Raw genomic sequence first — 18,460 nt, forward strand, 5'->3', positions numbered from 1 at the left:
TGACTCAGCATGGTTGTGAGAGGGTGGAGCCATCCCTGAGACTGCTTCAGTCAGGGGTGGGCTCTGCAAATGGGCTATAGGAGGGGCTGTATGTGATATATTGATAGATTGTGAAGATTTGTAGTTGCGTATGTATTTAAAAAGATTTAATTTGGCTGTCATCATATGATGGAAGATGTAATCAGAGATGAAGATATGCAGACCTACTGCAAACAAAACGAATTTTTATTTACTGCTTCATTGCCCACATGATTGGATAACACACAGGTTAATCTATTGGAAGTAGCCAACTTAATAAATGAGGTGTTCATGCTTCGTGTGTTCAGTTCCACTACAGAAAGTGGCTGAATGCCTGTGATCCTGCCTAGCTTTACTCCCTATGAATTAGACACTTTAATTCTGGCTTTGAAAGTTTTCATTCAGCTTTCTTAAAATGCAACTTTATGTTAAGATGATGGCCACGCTAGCACCTTGTGATCCAGGACTCGGGGTGAATGGCTGCGAAGGTCAGGAAAGCTCGCATCCCATCCCTCCCCGCCCCAGCCCGGGGCTTTGCAGGGCGTCATTTTCAGCTTTGCACTTGCTCGGAGGCGCTGGTGGCAGTGAGCTGCTGCGAGGTGCTCAGAGGGGACGCGGCGGCTCCCTGTGGCAGCCTGGCCCCAGCGCTGTAAGGTTACACTGACTGCTGAACTTGATATTGGGCAGACATTTCTCCCAGGCCAGACCAACTGGCACCTCTGGGAGGGCTTTCACCTCCACTGTGGGATTCAGCTCCCTGTCTTCTGGTCCCAAGTACATGGTCAAGGTCTTCTACAAGGTGCTGTGGAGACTTCTTGCTGTCAAGCAGTGATTCGGATCTGCTTGCATTTTTGGCTATTGTAAGTTACTGCTATCTGATCCTGAATTAATTTTGTCTTTCTGTTGGCTGATTTATTATAGAATGGCATGGAGTGACCTGCTTTTGGTTCTTCCCGTGACATGATGAAAGGGAGCCTTGTGTCTGTAAGAAAGAGCAAGAAAGCTGCCCGTGTATGTTGTGGCGTAGGGTGCTGGAAGTGCTGGCTGGCTGGGAAGGTCTGGAGCCTGCTTTACAATGGAGCTCATTTGTGGTTACTGCAGTAACGCAGAACAGATAATTCAGTTCTGTGCAATATGACCAAATGCTTATTTTTTCCACTCATGAAATGAATTTCGTTTAGCCCCCAGACACCACAAATGCTCCAGCTAATTACAGCAAGTAGCTCCTCTAGTTTTTAGCTTAGAAGAGAAAGGGTGCTGCCTGCTCTATCTAAATTACCCTACTGGAGATAAGTTTATTTTAACACCTACAGGTTTGAGTTTGGGCATCTGAGTTTGGAAATGTTAACTTCTGTCTAAACTAATTATAAGATTTTCTTCCCAAGGGCCTTCACTGACTTTCCTCTTAGTAAACAAATATTTAATTAAAGTGTTTAAGGGTGATCTATAGCCAGCCTCTGCAGACAGAGAGCTTTGCACTGGTGGGTAGCTCGTGGCTCCAGGATGCTGATGGCATATACATCTATAGCAACACTGGAATGCAGCATGGAGCTAATCATTCTAGTCTGTGCTTGGAGAAAGCAGTTTATCCCTCTTACTACCAAATTACTGGCTTCTGTGATTTTGGAAAGGTGCCTTGGGCCTAAATCTGCCTATGGAAGTCAGTGAGTGTTCCGATCCAGGAGGAGCACCCTTTGTTTAACCCTGTGGTGTGCAGGGTACCAGCAAGGAAGTCGGGAATGCTAGGGATTTTATTTCCCACTCTGCCACTTCAGTTACACAAAATGGGAAAGCAAGGGAGCTTGGCAGCATGCGCGGGTTTGGGGTGCCCGTTGTTCAGCAGGAGGAAGCCTGAATTTTCAAAGAGGTTCCACACCTCTTGAGATTTCAATGGTCATTTGTTCAGCCTGGCTGAGAGATGATTCCTTGGGAAAAAAAGGTTTTGAACTACCATGCTGCAGTTTCCCTTATGAAAACATGTACATGTATTCCTCGTTCAGAAATTCTGTAGAGTCTGTATGTAATGAGAATAAATAAATAACTGCAAATGGTACTTATAGAATAACATACTTTCTATTGCAATGTTGAATGTCTTTAGGAGGCCAGATCCTAAATCTGTTTTAAAAAATAATAATTCTGGTTGACTTTGGTTGACTGGTTTGCACCAGTTGAAAATCTGTCTTGCAGCCTCCTAAGTTTTGATAAAAACAAACAACGGAGCCCGTTGTATTTTACTCCCTTCTACGTTTTTGGCATCACAGAAGCTTTTCCTGATTGTTTTTCTCATTTGAAGGCTGATTGTACTGAGTGACCTCTTGCTAGTAAAGGGTGGGCCACTTTATGTGGGAAAGTCTTAGTCAATGTGTCTGGGAGATAAGTGGGCCTGCATCCCAACAAGTGCTGTGCATTAAATGCCGGAATGTGCTGGGGATCTGCCAGGAGATTGGAAGCAGGACTATGCGACAAGCGCGAATGCAGTCACACTCTCCTTAAAATAGTACTCTGGATAACAGGAGATCTGGAAAATTATCACTTACCTCATTTTAGCACAAATTCTTTCCTAAAAATGGATTATAGACTGAGGGTTTGGGGGGATTTTTTTTGTTATATATGTTCTGTTTGCGTCTTAGGGCCATTGTGGTCCCTCGCAAGCCTTTAACCAAAGGCAGGCTAGGAATACAGGTACGAACGAAAAAGCTGTATTAAAACTGTAGAAGTGAAGCCCAAACCGCTTAGTCACGGCTTAGGGACTCAGCTGTTACCCAAATGAGAAAGGAGAGCAGTTTGTGTCTTAGCAGCAGCAGCTTCAAGTTAGTCTTGAGCTGTCTGGAAGTGTGAAGGCAGCGAGAGATCAGCGCAGTGGCCTCAGACATGCCTCAGCTGGCTGTCGGTAACAGGGTTTTGGTACGAGATGAAGTGTGCAAGCAATCAGAATTTGGATATTAAAAGTGGTGGTTTACCACTGCAGACCGTATATGGTTTTGTTTAAGGGCAAAAATAAGCAAATTTGACTTATATCCATTTGTCAAATTTGTCGACGGAAGAATCTGATCGTGCGGCTTTAGTCGTTGGCATAAGCCATTTAAAGTTAAAACCTACGATGCCTAAATTAGTTTCTTACGGGAAGAGAGTGAGTTAGCTTCTAAATGGGATAACGTGAGGAAAGTGTGGGGGCCGGGGCTGGTCATTCGGAGCAAGGCTGCAATGCACTGAGTCAGCAGGTGGTTGTGTTCAGCCCGCTGGGAATCTGCTGCAGGGAAGTACGGACTGAAAGGACTGCTCCCTGCATGTGCATTGCTGCAGGGACCTGGGCAGGGAGCTCGGTAAAAGGAAAAACAAAAGTGGAAATGTTAGGGAATAACGAGATTCAGAAAAGGAAGTGAGCACTACTGTAAGCTGTGACCTTCCAGTGTGGGCAGTTTTTAGGACAAGCAGCGTGTGTTGTGCTGTTAAAAAGGCAAAGGGATTACCTCATTTGTGGAAAAACACCCGGCAGCCTTTGATCTGCCCTGGAAGCCTGAGATCAGTTTAGCTTTTGAAGACCACAAGATGTGACTGCCTTCATGTCTGTACCGCAGCTGAAATCTCTGGCCCCAGGTACTGGGCTGGCACGGCCTGTGCTCAGAGCAGAGCAGCCCTTGGGCTTCTGAGGGTTGGGGGCTCCCTTTGTGTAGCAGCAGCTGCAAGGCTGCCGAAGTTGTGCTGGTTTGCAGTGTGTTGGAAAAGGAAGGCTGCCATCCTGGCAAGGTGGGGCACAGGATATGCTCCAAGGGTTGTTTTGGGGGAGGATGGGGAGTACCAGATACACTGCTTTGCACCATGGGGGGGTTCCCTGACCCCAGCTGGCCCTGTAAGCCAGCTTTAAAGCTTTGCATCACTGGAGTGTGTAAAGTAGCTTTATTGCTGGTCAGGATCTGGCTCCAAGGAGCGATGCTTGCATAAAACGCAAGTGAAAAAGGTAAAGTTAAAAAAAATAATAATAAATCCATTTTGAGCTTCACTGAGATTTCTTTTCAATCATTTATATCTTTTCATTATTTCTACGTATTAGCAGGCATAAAAATTTACAGAAATTGCATGATTTAAATAAGAGATGTGAAAAATGGGTAATAATACATTCAACTGCCATGGAGACCGGAAAGATGATGGAAGAAAGTTATTTTTAGAGATCTATTTCTGTTGTAAGCTAGACAAACACAAATAAGATGACTTCACGGTAAATTAAAGATACATGTATATCGCACTGATATAAATATCTATGACCCAGACATGTAGTACAGTAACTGCAGGTAAGGTACTCTCTGCCAGATCAGTAATGAAACCTGCATTCTTCATTTTGCATGGTGACAAGAGACCTCCAATGTTCTTTTTGTAATGCTTTGATTTTTCTTTCTCTGTTGTGCTTAAAAATGAGGGATTTGGATCCTCAGTTGTGCCAAGTTACATAGCTCCATCCCAGCATGTAAAGCTGTGCTGATTTACATCGTCACAGTCTATAGCTCAAGGTTTTAAATCATCTTCATATAAAATATGCAGAGGAACATGTCTGGGATCATGATACATTGCTCATTTCAATTTCTGAACCGCATTAGAAATACAAGGATTGTCAGAAGCATGAAAAAATACCAAAGTGTCAGTAAATAACTCCAGGAGTCAGGGCTGATGATACCCTCTTTCTGGTCAGGTGTGAGTGACAGGAACACACAGCTCTTATCTGTGTTTCTGGTCTAAGTAATCCTAGTTGGGTAGTAAATCCTGAGTGAGATTATGCTGCTGGAGTGTGTGTAACAAAGATCAGCATTTAGATAATCTGTAGGGGTATAGCAGGATCTGGAGATGTTGTTTAGGTATTTGTTGGTGATAGGCTGAGGTAAACCAGAAGTGCGATTGCTTTAACTGGGATCATCTTCTAAACAAGTGGAACGCTGCGGAGCCCTAATGATGGGGTTGCTGAAGGAGAGCTGACAGGTGAGGGCCACATGGCCATACCAGCGATAGGAGGAGCACTGAGTTGGCGGAGGGCACGCCAGCCATTTTAGAGATGTTTCTACAGCTGTTGCCGACAGGCAGAAAATAATGTGAATCCCTTGGAATCGCTGTGGCACAGTGAGCTGCGAGAGTGCAGAGAGTCACAGAGTTCCTCACATTCCTGGCGTGGGGCAGCAGCCCTCCACATCGCTTTAGGGGAAGTTTGCAGAGCAGCGTGTTCCCCTGGTTCAGGGGGCCTTTCACTGCAGCATGGCTGTTGTCATTTTTAACTTCAGCTTGTCATAAGCTGTGGCAGGACGCCAAAGAGGCATAGAAGAGCATTGGGCCCAAAATTAATTTATGCATTCTAACAGATGGGCACCTATAGCATTCATACCATTAAAAGTTTTAGGCATATCTGATACAAGTACATCTCCTTTCCAATTTTTAGTAGCTCCACTATCACTTTATGCTCTAACAAGGGCTAGGAGGGCATACAAATCCATAAAACAAGAAAAACATAGCTTTGTGTTTGTAATGCTCTGTTCTGAGGATTGATCAAAAACATTGCTGTTTTAAGAGACTCAAGTTCTTGGTGGTAATGAATGCTGAAAAATGGTCACTATGCAGGCAGCATGACTGCTTTATCAGAGGGGAATTACCAAATTGCATTCCAAGCATGTTATTAAGGGATTATATAGATGGGCGATTCACCCTTGGGTTAACTGTCCTGAAACTACGATTATGCTTACATGTATAATTTGTATAAATAATTATTATGCACTTATTACTATAATAACAAGCCACATTTTGAATTTCCTTTGTGCCTCCCAGTGGTTCACACGCTGGTCTGAAGCACTAACAGTATAAACTTAATAGGTCTTGAGGGAACGTGCGTGTTGGTACTAGGTGTAGTTCTTGTGTGTTTCTCCCTGCAGCTTGTGTCCATGGGCCCGGCTTGGCAGGTTTTTTTCTCTAAATTGACCTTAGTGTATAGTAGTAGACAGAAATGTTTTGCATGTTGTTTCTTCCCTTGAGTATGTTGATAAAATTACAAAAAAAGCTTCCCATTTTTATTATTAGGAACAAGAAATTCTCGTTCCTTTTAAAAATCTGCCCATCTTGTTTTCGGTTTTCATTAACTACAGCCTGGAGAACGCTGGCATTTCCCTTCAGAGCGCTGGACTTTTTTGTGCATTCAAGCTGAAGGGCACAGTAGCACGGAGCCCCTTTGGGAAGTGCTGAGGGGTGCAGGGGTGCATGCTGAAACTGAAGTGACCGTGTTCTTAATGCTTTCAGATGCAAGTGCCACGAAAAAATCGGGGCACATGCTGGGTTTGGGAGGCTCCAGCGCTTTGACTGGAGTTCCAGTTGCATGTTGTGGTGTTTTGAGCCACAGAAATGGGGGGGGTCTCAGCAGAAGAAAGCGTCTGAACTCCTCCTTGGCAGGAATCGGTGTTCAGAATAGCTGCTGTTAACTCTTACAGCTGAAAAATGCTCTGCTTCTAATACTGCTTTCAAAAGGTGTGAGCTTAGAGGCTAAAACCCCGTCTAAACTTGTTGCGGCCTCTTCTTAATAATAACACTGTGAAATAATTGTGTTAACAGTCTGTTCTGCTTCTGTGGTGCTGACACTGCAGCAGGCACAGCCCACTTGGTCGTTCTATGGGCATTTGTAAGGACTTCTGAGCCAATTTCCAGAAGCGACTTGTTTGGGGAAATGGTGTGGCTTTCCTGTTAGGATGGCTAGCACTGGTTACAAGATAGTTGCTAATGGACCCAGGTCTGTTTGAATTCTTCAGAAATGAAGAGTTCCCCTTGGCCTGTCAGCACTGAGATATTTCCTTCTGTGGCCTGACCATGAGTTGCTGATGCTGGCAGTCTGATAGCCATGCAGCCTACCCTTACTGGAAGCTCCAGGAATACAATGGGATTGATCTGAATGGTCAATAGCATAATTAGTTTTAGCATTGTGTTTGACAGCATTTTGTTAAAGTTGTGTCTTTTGCAGGAGGTGGGTGGGGAAATACACACAAGCAAAAAACTTTTCTGGCTTCTTCCTGAGTTACTGGTTTCAGAATGTAGACTACAGGCTGTCTGTAAAATGTCAACAAAAAGGGGGAGGAAGCTTTGTAATTTGAGTATCATAGCAGAAAGAAACCAACCAGCCTAAAAGAAACCCCCCAAAACCCCAAACCAAACAAAAAGATAAACCAGAAATGTGGCTGAGGGGATTTTTATACAAGCCTATAGTTAATTTTAGCTGTGGGTGGTTGTCATTGTTTGTTTGTTGTTGTTGTTGTTTTTATTTTTTATTTTTTTTTAATTTCAAGGACTGCTAAGGCATGAGGAAGAAAGGTGCTGTTGTCCCAGTTAGTCACACTGCAGTGTGTGCCTGCCTCCAAGCCCTCTTTTTAGCTGTAGCCCGAGGTAACACCTGGTCAGTTCTAGCAGCTGGATCTGTTGAGAAGCTGGTGTAGTTACTAATTTTATGCTTTGCTGCATGGTGGTTTCTCCCCAGCTCCATGCAGAATGCAAAATGACCTGGGAAGGGTAAGCCCTGCGCACAAAACTGACTGTGTCATAGTCTCTTCTGTGATTGCCTCTCACTCTGTTATGGTCCCATTATTGTAAATCATCTGTAAAGTCAGCATATTGCTTAAAATAGGGAATTCCCTTTACAGTTGCTGTCACAATTACAATATTTAAACATCAGCCCTTCTCTACAACACTTGAAGTAGCTGTTAATAGAGAAAACATTTCATTAGTCTTGCCAGAAAAGCTAAATACTCAGCATGTCAAAGGTTCACTCCCAAGGCTGGAGCTATGTAGGAGTTGAACCAAGGCTTCTTCACCCCTGTTTCTTCAAGTCTAATCTGTTGTTATTGTTGAACAGAAAATACAAGCGGGTGGGAGAAAGCAAGAAGCAGAAAATGGCTCAAGAGAAAGTGAAGACTATCTAAAGTCAAATAGGGGGAAATAATGGACCAGAAGAAATGTGAGAGGAAAGGATGAATTTAAAAAAAAATAAATACCCATTCACAGAACTTCATCAGGACAAGAATCTGAGCGCAGTTAGGGTGCGAGCGGGTGCCTAGCAGCGGCGTAGGCTGTACGGGGTGCTGGTTGGGTGGCAGGGAGTGTAAGCCCTGCCTTTCCTCACTAGGGTCTGTGGGTTCATCGCTGGCTGGTTATGGCAGGAGGACTGAATATTGCAGCAAACCACTAATTGCCTTTTGGGAGGCCGCTGACAAGAGTGGGTGCAATCTGAATGATTGTGCTTGGTAGGAAGATCAAGGGCTTGGCAAGTAACAATGTGTGCAGCGAGTGCTGACATCCTCAGAATGTACCAATGAAAGGTGCTTAGTTTTTCTTCTACCATGTTGCTGGGCATTAACTAATGTAAAATTTAGTAATAAAAATACCATTTCAGCAAAATAACTTCCTTAAACTTGCTGTCAACAAGAGATGTATCGGAGAAGAGAATTTCCTCTAGGAGAAAGCACAGAAGGAACAACCAGAAAAGACCATTGTGTATTTAATGGGTGGGAAAATGTCTTATGGCTTGCATATCATCTTAATGATACTATGAGGCAAGGAAGGGAACCAAACAATGCATACCTTTCATCATGGAAATGGAGTCAAGAAAGGCTTTCAACAAACATCATCTAGTCAAAATGAATGGTTGAATTGTCATCTGCTGTACAAGAAAATCTAATTCACCCATATAATCCTTTTGGTGTAGGTGAGTGAGGAGAGGACTGTTCTAATTGCTTTTGAAGTTCCAAATGAAGAGAAATCCTTTTTCTGTTCCATTTTCTAGCTTGGCTTTTATCACAGAATTGTCTAGGTTGGAAGAGACCTCAAGATCATCAGGTCCAACCTCTGACCTAACACTAACAGTCCCCACTAAACCATATCCCTAAGCTCTACATCTAAACGTCTCTTAAAGACCTCCAGGGATGGTGACTCCACCACTTCCCTGGGCAGCCCATTCCCATGCCTAACAACCGTCTCAGTAAAAAAGTTCTTCCTAAGATCCAACCTAAACCTCCCCTGGCACAACTTTAGCCCATTCCCCCTTGTCCTGTCACCAGGCACGTGGGAGAACAGGCCAACCCCCACCTCGCTACAGCCTCCTTTAAGGTACCTGTAGAGAGCAATAAGGTCACCCTTGAGCCTCCTCTTTTCCAAGCTGTTTGTTTTCCAACAACCCCAGCTCCCTCAGCCGCTCCTTGTAGGACTTGTTCTCCAGACCCCTCACCAGCTTCGTCGCCCTTCTCTGGACTCTCTCGAGCACCTCCATGTCCTTCTTGTAGCGAGGGGCCCAAAACTGAACACAGTACTCGAGGTGCGGCCTCACCAGAGCCGAGTACAGGAGGACGATCACCTCCCTAGCCCTGCTGGCCACACTGCTTCTTATACAAGCCAGGATGCTGTTGGCCTTCTTGGCCACCTGAGCACACTGCTGGCTCATATTCAGCCGACTATCACCCAATACTCCCAGGTCCTTCTCTGCCAGGCAGCTTTCCAACCACTCCTCTCCCAGCCTGTAGCTCTGCTTGGGGTTGTTGTGCCCCAGGTGCAGGACCCGAAGTGTGTAGGGAAGAGACTGGCAATCATCTTTTTATCTAGCTACCTGCTGTTCAACCAGTTGCACTGCGTTGGAAGCCACTCTGACGGTCAGCCCAGTTGCCTGGCATTTCGGGCTGCAGTCCTGTGAGAGCAGAGTGGAGCAGGACCTCTCCCCACAGCCCCACGGCGTGCCGGCCGGGCAGAGCATTCACCGTGTGCTGGGCTTTGCCAGCGTGCCAGGTGTTGCTGACCTGACCTGGAAATGGGAAACTGAGGCAGAGAGGGGCCAGCTGGTGGCAGCATGGCTCGGCATTGTGCCCCAGTGTGTCGGGGCTCGCCCCAGCCTGGCTCCCAGCGGGCAGCAAACAGCCCTGCCCCGTCACCTTGTGCTGCGGGGGCACGGAGGTGGCTGCTCCCTGGCTGGAGGCTGCTGGCACACGTCGTTTCAGTTAGAATGAGCTTGGTCTCTAACACTATTTGTGTGTCCCAATGGGCTTGTCCCAGATTTATCCCAGGAGAAATGCCATTTTGGAGGGGGCGATGTGGTGTCACAGTGGCTGCTGGCAGTAAGTGAAACGGCATGATAAATCTCTGCGTCGTCAGCTTGTCTGGCTGCATCCCAGGGGAATCGCAGTGATGCAGGGTGCTGACACTCTCCCTCCTTGCCCCAGCAAGGAGGCTTTGGAGTTGCCTCCTTTAGGAGGTGCTGGAAGGTCCTGTGTTCTCTCACCCATAGCAGCAACGGCCAGCACTAATGTGTCAGCAGGTATGACTGAACCCACCTGCAGACCGTTGGATCCCCTCATAATGTCTTTACTTGAGCCCTATTAACCATTCTAAATACAAAGACATAGGAACTTCTATTGCCATTTCAGTGCTTACTTGGGCGAGCAGTTAAGTGCCTTTTTTAGCTCGGTAACGTACTGAAGACGTTCTGGACACTGGCATTGTTATGTGGGCACAGTCCCATAGGCTGTAACCACAGGACTGGCCTTCCAGAGAAGTTCATTTTTATTCTTGTGTGTACTACATTTTATTTATCATGAGAAAGAAGTTGGCCAAACAGCTTTGGATAGTTCCTGTTTGCAGGTCGTGCATTTCCATCGATATTTGATGAAATCTAGTTCTGTCGGTCACAGATCCTAACGCCTGCCATGATGTACGAGCTTCGCTGTTTGCTCGGCATCCTCAGCATCATTTGTCTAAGCTAGTTTTGTTCAGGAAGACTTCATAGACTTAATTTCTATATGTTTCTTGAAAAAGCATTGGGGGTGAAGTTCTCTACAGGCAAGTAGTGGTCAGTATTTGCCCAAGCTGCTGCAGCACTGAATATTTTAGATGACTTTTGGAATACAAAAAGGGAAAAGTATCTAGACAGGTTAAGGGGCCTTGGCTTCGGTGTTCACTTTTTGTTGTTGAACACGAGCTGTTTAGCAACCTGAATCAGATCTTGGGAGGCTTATTTTAGAATCAGCTCCTGTTTCTTGTTTCCTGAGCAGCGATTCAATTATAGTGAGAAAAACAGTCTAAATAATTGAGTGGGCAAGTGTATGTGCTCTGTTATCGAAGGCCTACCCATAAATTTTAGGATTTCTTTGCAAAGGCTTAGGAGCAGGCCCATGATACTCTGAAATACCGCTGTGTTTAAAACAAAGCCTCCTCCTGGGCTCCTGCACACCATGCACTGCAGCCCTGCTTGCCCGTGGCCTGGCTTCGAAGCAGTTTGTCTGTCTCTCCACTTCTTGCTGCAATCTGTGTTATTGCCTTGAAATGTCCTTTCGAAGGGTATTTCAGTAGGGCATTTAGTCATTCTGAACTCGCCTCGCTTGCTCTCTAGAATTACAAATATTGGTAAAATACTGCTTTACTCAATGCAGCCTAAACAGAAGTGAGCCCAGAGTGGCCAGACAAATGGAAAGGTTTGTTTCAGGGGTGAAAACAGTGTCCTTTACATTAAGTAACTTAATTTTTATGACTGCAACACTGTTAACTGTTTCAGATTGCTTAAAATCAAGACCAGCTTGGTAAAGGTGAGTAAAAGTGAAAAATATGTGAATAAGGATGCTAATACCTTTCCAGGGGGTGAGGCTTTTAGGCTTATGGCTGGCTGTTTCGGTAGGGTGAACTGTAGATGCCTTGTCCCCAACTTGCTCGTGAGCCATCTTGATAAAATTAACAGTAGATTGAAGTCCGAGGAAGGACAGAGCGCTGTGCTCTCTTTACAAAAGAAAATCTGCCCAGGGATAAAGCAATCCCAAGCTGCAGTTCTGACAGGAACTTACAACACATCCCTAGTTCTCACTGACTGAGGACCTCTTCTCCTAATTGTTTCATGGCTGTCTAAAGGCAGAAGTGCCTGCATGTATGTTTGTCAGCCCGAGGACAGAAAGGAGGGTTGTGGCAGGCAGTGCAGCTCCTCGCTGGGAGCTGGGATGGCTTTCTGTCCCCTGGAAGGCAGGGAGCAGCGGCTTGCAGCTGTCAGCCTTGCGGCTCTGTGCGGAGCAGCGCTGCCCTGCATTGTGCAGCCTGGGCCAGCCAACACGGACGTGTGAATGAAAACCTGATTGTAAATGAAAAATCCCCAAACCCTGGAAGTGTTGATGGTGTACGGAGAATTCCCATTTTTCCCTGTGACCACCTAGTACTCCTTGGGCTCATCTTTTCCTGGGATTGTTTTATGGCCTGGCTTCAAGTGTGTCTGCTTTCCCACGTTCCTTCAGTATGATACAGAAAGGAAGCCATGGAAAACATGGATGGGAGTAACTTTTTTTTGGTTAAAATATTTGTGGCTATTACCTGGTCTTGCAGAGACAATAACCCCCTGCTGGTCTGCTCTGAGCCTGAGAGCCTTTGAAAAGCCTCAGAAGGGTGAGGGGTCTGAAAACCCTGGGCTAAAAGCGCAGCTGCTGTAACTGGCACTGTTCAGGTTAGTGTAAGGAGAGAGGTGACAGTTTGGCCTTAGGCTTGGAACATCTGAGACCCAATTCATTGTGATAGCAGCTGTTGGTATTTTATGCCTGTAAAAATTAGGCTCTCTGAGTTATGCTGCAGGTGAGAAAGTTACTCTGGTTTTGAGTCCTGGTACTGTTTCATCTCTAATGAGGCATATGGAGAACTACAGAAACGGTTGTTGTAGAGGATAAAAGCATTGCTTTTTTGCTACTTCTGTTGATGAATGATGATGAGGCTAATGTTTAACTCATCAGGCAAAATAGTTAATTGAATTGTTGTTTCAGCTCCTGTGTCTCTGCAGTAGCTGTGCAGTTACCACTGTCTATCCCCAGGTGCTGTTCTGTGCATTCTTGCCAGTTCAGAGAGCGTGTGGGCATGTGTGTCTGTCTCTGGGCACTGAGTTTTTCAGCACTCAGTAGCAAAACATCAGTACAGAAAGGTTTTACAGTAACAGGTAAAATAAAAATGCAAGTAACCAGTTCCACAAATCTGTAGCCCATTGCCTTGCTTTTCTAATTGATTCTTATATTGGACAATTATTGGTGGTTGTTCAGTTTTAACTAACCACTCTTTTGCAGCTGGGCTACACCTGACTGACACCTGTGTGTATCAGAGAACAGAGGCTCCCCTCAAGCTAGCTGGAGTGGGAGATGGTAGCATTGGCTCTTCTTCTGGAGTCGGGGGAGACTGTGAGGAAGGACTTGGGTTAGCATCCTGAAAATAGCAGTCTTGGTGTCCAGTTGGATGCTTCTCAGAGGGAAGGCCTTAACTGGCAGTATGAACATCTGAGGCTGTCCCTGATTTCCTTCTCTCCAGATTCCCCTCCTGCTCTGTAACTACGCCTGTATGCTTGTTTGGTCTGGTTTGGAGGCCTGCCTCACTGCGCTACATCTAGTGCTATCGTTTGACCCTACAGCTCCCTTAACACAGCAAATCCATCCAGGTATGAGTACGCATGAAGCCAGAGAGTTGTGCTGATGTTGAATGTGGCCTGTGATGTTTACAGTACATGCCAGAAATGCGTGTGTCAAGGTATAGTGAGCTTCAGAGAAAATGGGCTGTTTTCAATCAGTGTCCACGTCCAGTGTTTCTGTAGCTGCCATATGTATCCGCTCCCAGTGTGAACTCAGGGTTGGATAGTCCCCAAAAATGTGATAGTGATTTTGAGTTTCGCCCCCTCCTGTATTCCTTGCAATAACATCTTTTCATCTTGTGCTTTGCCAGGGTCCTGAGAGAATCTGAGAGCAGCCACTGGTGAAGTGAGCTGATGAATACAGAGGGCTTTTGTGCCGAGTGCCTTCTGTTCTGAAGGTGGAGGCTTTCAGCAGCCTTCAGAAATGCAGAGATTTTATTTAAAGTCAGGATTTCTGTTCATCTGTTCATTTAATTTCCTTGTTCTTGCATAAATTCATAGGCTGCAAAAGATTCTTGAACAGGGTAGCACTAGTATTCATGCTGCTCCTATCTGTTTTGTATTGGGGTACATCATGATAACCTCCAAAAATGTGCAACAGAATTAAGTTGCAAAATAACCTTTTCCTTTTTTTTTTTTTTTTCATGCAGAACATACGATAATTTTGGATGGTATGAGGTTTTAATGGGTATGAAATCTTTGTAAATACTCAACATAACTCTTCTGTGTCTGAAATTTGTAGGTAATTCAGGCAAGTCCAAGTCAAGCAAGCACAAATCTCCTTTATACCCTACTGTGCCATCTGTCTAATCTATCTGTGTCAAATACAGCTTGTTTGGGTCTGTTCTCCTGCAGTGTGCTCTGGATAGACTAAATCAAAAATTCTGGTCAATTAATATTTTTCTCTTGATGTTTGTAACTTACATAATAAACATGTTTTTCTTGTTAGTGCTGTAACACATATATGGTCAACAAGAATGTGGTAGTCAGAACAAATGTCTTTTTGTCACGGTTGACCAGCGTGCTTTTACAGCTACAGCAGCTTTCAGCAGTTACCAAGCACAGTATTAATGTGAAATAGCCGAGTGAAGGAGTTCTCGTGACGGCACTTGCAGGGTAATGAGCCCCAAAATGTATAGTATAGGTTTATCTGTTGCCTAGAGCTTGTTTTCTGTTGATCCACTGCTAACCTGAAGAGGCTCCATTCTGTTTGCCTGGAATTTGCATTTGTCTTGTGAAATGTGAGAAATGAGTATTTGAAAGACTTTGCTGGTTTGTTTCTGTGTGAGTTTGGGTAAGCTGTAAGCTGTCCCTTCTAAATGCTGGAGGACTGCAAGTAATGTTATTGCAGTGTGATAAAAATAAAGCCTGAATTTTGCAGGTAACCTTCTCTTTTGGTGTCTTTCCAAAACCAGAATGATGCAGTGACATACGTCCTTGTGGGTTACAAAGCATGCTGATGTGGCTGCTGCTCTACCAGCAGCTCCCGATTGAGCGAAGGAAACTCCAAATGATGCAGGGCTGTGAGCGGTAACGCATGGCTGCGTGAATCCTGTGCTGATCTGCAGCTACCTCCTTCTGCACGTAGGTGTGACTGGCTGTTAGAGGCAGGGAATAGTGGGATTGTCACGATTTGGAAATCCCGTGCCTGCTGAGGGCTCTCTAGGAGGGAAGCAGACCTCCCTTTAAATGCAGGGCTCACGGAGGCTCTAGCCTCTGCAGTGGGCTGCAGCCCCTGCCCTTGAGTAGTGCAGGGCAGCCTGCGGGAGGGAGGATGCTCAGGACTGAGCATGACTCAGATGTCTGTGGGACTCGCGGCTGCTGTTGGCGAGCTGCTGGCATTGTGCCCCAGCTCTGCACTCCTGCACCACGGCTGCCTTGCCTCCGAGGGTCTGCACACCCAGTCTCCGGTGTGGTGTGTGCCAGTGTACCCCTACGGCCTGGGGACTGGAGTTCTGGCACGGGGGCTGTCATTATAGGCAGCAGAGATACAGCCTGTGTTCAGCATTGCCTTCCCAAGGGAACCAGATCACAGAGCTTTTTCCTGAGATGCCTGTTTGATAAAGAAGCCAGGGACAATCTAAAAATTCTGCATTTTTATGTATTCAGTGCCATTACTGCACTGTACCTCTCACCCACCTCCTTCTCCTAGCCTCCGTTTGATATTCTTTCTTTTTCTTTTTTTTTTTTAAACCTTTGCTTGCATTTGCTTTATGCAGAGAGATTGCTGTTCTCAAGACAGCTGAGCCTGATGTACAACGCAGTGCTAAGGCAAGGCAAACTGTAGTCATTCAGAAATAAAATGGCTGAATCACTGTATGGTGAGGCACTGTGTTAAGATGGAGTCAAGCAAGCAGATCACTCGGGAAATGAGGGGGCAATTTTGCTGCCACTGTTGAAGTGGAGGCCTCTCTGTACATTGCATTGATATCAATGTCATCAGGAATAGAAACCTTCTAAAGAAAGTTTCACCTTCAGTGCTTCATTTGGTCCTGCCCGTGGTAACAAACATTGCACAAATGGAAGCTAACAGCAGGATCCTTAGGAAAAGAAAGGGTGAAGTAGTGACCGAAGGCCTGTTTTGACCTCTTACTATCTTCACAGCACGTTTTCTAAAGCAGAGTACAATAATTGAAAAGCTGGCACGGTGTAATCCTGAGGTTTATATTAAAGCTTCTTAGTAGTGCATCATGCAATTCAAAGCACTCCATTAATATATTCGCTTTGAGAGATGTACACGTCCAGACGTTTTCTGGTTTTACTATTCCAAATTAGGGTGCTTTAATTACTGCTGACCTGATTTGAATATGGGCTTGACTGATTTCATTTAAATTATTGATTGCAGTGTGCTGGATTGGCCACATTTTTGTTTTCTGCCAGTAAGAGCTACTCTCCTCACTCAGATCTGAGTGGTTGGATCTCACTTTTACCATGATGCCTGAAGAAAGAGCTTTAACACACATTCTGGGAGGAGGAGGAGGGATTTTGCCCACCTGGGGATCCAGGAGTGCCTCCTGTTCCGGCTGATCCAGGGCCGTGTAGGTGATGTGCTGCTAGCAGGGGCTCTCTGTGTCGGCTGGGACTGCAACGCTCCAAGCACCTCGCTGTGCTGCTGCCTTTGCTGCATGCAGCCTTTTGGGCTGAGCCAGGGAAGGATCAACTGCGCTGCTTTGTAATGCTTCTGAAACGCTACATCTATAACAAAACACGTAGGCTGGCTGGAAGCTTCATGTGGGTTACCTTTTCGGCCAGCCATGTGCAAGTCACTGTTTGAGATGGTGTTTCTCCGGCAGCTGCAGGTGCCCACGAGCATCTGGTGCTGTGGCTGTTTGCCCATCCTGTGCCTGTCCCCATCCCTTTGCCACTGAGGGATGTGGGACCGATTGGGTGTCCTTCCACTTGTGCTTCCACATTGCCATTTCTGCTGTTCCTGTGAGCAGGGGACCCGTGTGCGGGGTGCCTGCCCTCGTGCTGGGGGCCCCTGCAGAAGAGGGAGCGAGGGCTCCGGGAGCCAGCGGTGCCCGCACAACTTGTCAGGTCTCTGGGGGCCTGCAGTAGTGGGGCACTTGCACTAATGAGCTGTTCTGCTCTGTTTTTTTTGTAGTGAGGAGAGTTGGGTGGTTTCCAGCTGCATGCGAGCTCCAATTGTAGCATAAAAACACAGCTGGCTGGGGAGCGGGGAGGGCTGGAACATTTGATCCCGAGTAATTGTTCCATTTAAAAAACGTCAAATGACAGTGAATGTCATTTGAAACAAGTGGTAGGGGGGTTCTGTACGGCGTGTTAGGATTTATTCCTAGCAGGAGAAATAGCCCCACCTTTAAAACTGTAGAGCCAATGACACTTTGAAATCCTTCAAAAATGAGCTTTCCTGTCCATCCCACCCCCCCCCCCCATTTTCTTTTCTTCTCAGCCCTCTTATATAGAAATGCTTTTAAAGCCTTAAAATTGCATTTTTGACTGGAAAGTGAAACAACACTCAGGATTTCCCTAGGGAAACAAAGCTTTTAGAGCCTGAAAAGAGCACGGAGAGCATTCTCTTCCCGAGGTTTTTCTTCACCCAAGATGGCTGTCTAGAGTGATGTGGGGGAGAAAGAAAAGGCAGGAAGATCTGGAGAGCTGCCAGGACTGTGTAGTAAACAGTCATTAGGTAGAAAATGATCAGGATTAGCACTTTCTGAACTGCTTCAGGGCTGTATTATTTTTTTCTACCATGAATCTGCAGGTGTAAATCTTAAATATTTGATAATCGTAGCTTTTATTTCTAAAATGCAGATAAGGCTGCAAAGAATACCATTTATCTGCAGGCTTTCCTTTGTGACCATATCAACCTGTCATACTCAAAAGACCCAGAGAAAAATGAAAAACATTTGCCATTGTTATTTTCTAAACAATTACATAGCCTGCTTCTTGTTATTTTTTTATTTATTTTTTAAAATTATTTATTATTTGTGTATGTGAGGGGCAATATAGTGCTATTTCACAAGATAATTCATATAAGTGCCTTTGCAACGTCCAATTCTATGCTCAGATGTCTTGTGTAACAACGGGAGTTACTACCTGGGTTATCTTAGCTATAACTAGTTGTTGTAAACCTGAATGTAATCGCTCAGCTTGAAAGCAGTCAGGAAATATTTGCCCTCTTTTTATCAGACTTTCTGCCTTGTAGCTAGCCAGATTCTGCATCTCCCTGCTGGTGCCCATGCGATGTAGCCCTTTGGGATATCCCTTTTGATACTGCCCTTTCTCAGGGTTAACATTTAGTCTACTGTTTTGTTTCTCTCCATTAATGCAAGAAAATGGTTTAATGGTTGACTTGTTCTGGCTAGGTCCTAAGCACCAAGAACCGGTCTGTGATAGTTTCTTCACTTCATCACATCCCTCTCAAGGCAGTCAGGCAATGGAGCTGGTTTGTTGTGGCTGAGCAAGCTGCACAGGGTAGAAGCTGATGGTGCATTATTGTTCTTATGTCATGTTTTATTCCTGTTGCAGTTATGTGAACTGCACTAATACCAAAGGAAGGGCTAGTAAGAT

General features: G+C 45.4%; 1 protein-coding gene across 4 annotated transcripts in view; it reads left to right on the forward strand.

The window, feature by feature from the left end:
• SPTBN1 (spectrin beta, non-erythrocytic 1) overlaps positions 1-18,460 on the forward strand; it is a 138,136-nt gene that overhangs the window by 9,105 nt on the left and 110,571 nt on the right. Inside the window, exon 1 of one of the 4 annotated variants that reach the window (XM_068675239.1) lies at positions 854-878. The exons of the other annotated variants lie outside the window; for them this stretch is intronic. The gene's annotated coding sequence lies outside the window, so the exon portion shown is untranslated. Of the gene's footprint in view, positions 1-853; positions 879-18,460 lie in introns of those variants that run through there. 4 annotated transcript variants of the gene reach the window in all.

The sequence above is a fragment of the Anas acuta genome, chromosome 3 (genome assembly GCF_963932015.1).
Source record: "Anas acuta chromosome 3, bAnaAcu1.1, whole genome shotgun sequence".
Lineage (NCBI taxonomy): Eukaryota > Metazoa > Chordata > Aves > Anseriformes > Anatidae > Anas > Anas acuta.